Consider the following 772-nt stretch of genomic DNA (forward strand, 5'->3'; position numbering starts at 1 on the left):
GCAGCATGGGGCCGCTGGGCAGCAGAAAGCGAAGACCCTTTGGCCCAGATATTAAAAAGAGAAGCAAAAAGAAATAATGAAAGTCAGGAAAGAAAAACATTTAAAATAAAATTAAAACAAATAAATTACTTGATTAAAGTAAAAAATAAAAATAAATAAAAGGAAATAAATAAAAAGAAATAAAAGAAATAAAAAGAAATGGATAAAAGGAATAATTAAAAAGAAATAAATAAGAGAAGTAAATAAAAAGAAATAAAAAGAAATAAATTAAATTAAATAAATAAATAAAAAGAAAAAGAAATTAAAAAAGAAAATAAAAGTTGAATTTAAAGCAGCAGCAGCAGCAAAATGGGAAATAAATAGAATTCAAAAGGACCAGCAGCAAATTAAAGGCCAGTAAAGACAAACAGATAAAAATAAAAATGTAAAATAAAATAAAATAAGAATGAAATAAAAACTAATTTAAATTTAAATAGATATAATTGCTGCAGCACGGGGCTGCATGCGAGCTGCTGCTGCTTCTTTGCTGCAGGCAACGACGCCCCGGAGCAGCAGCAGCAGCAGCAGCAGTTGCTGCAGCAGCAGCTGCGGCTGGGGCTTAGCAACATCCGGCCGCGGTCTGTTGCTGTTTCATTTTGCTGCTGCATTTGCCAGCGTGTTGCTGCTGCTGTGCAGCAGGGGATTCTCTCCTTCAGCCTGCTGCAACAGGAGCTCCCTGCAGCAGCAGCAGCAGCAGCAGCAGCACCGGCAGCAGCAGCAGAAGCAGAACCAG

The sequence above is a fragment of the Eimeria tenella genome, genomic scaffold (genome assembly GCF_000499545.2).
Source record: "Eimeria tenella Houghton genomic scaffold, Eth_scaff1777, whole genome shotgun sequence".
Lineage (NCBI taxonomy): Eukaryota > Apicomplexa > Conoidasida > Eucoccidiorida > Eimeriidae > Eimeria > Eimeria tenella.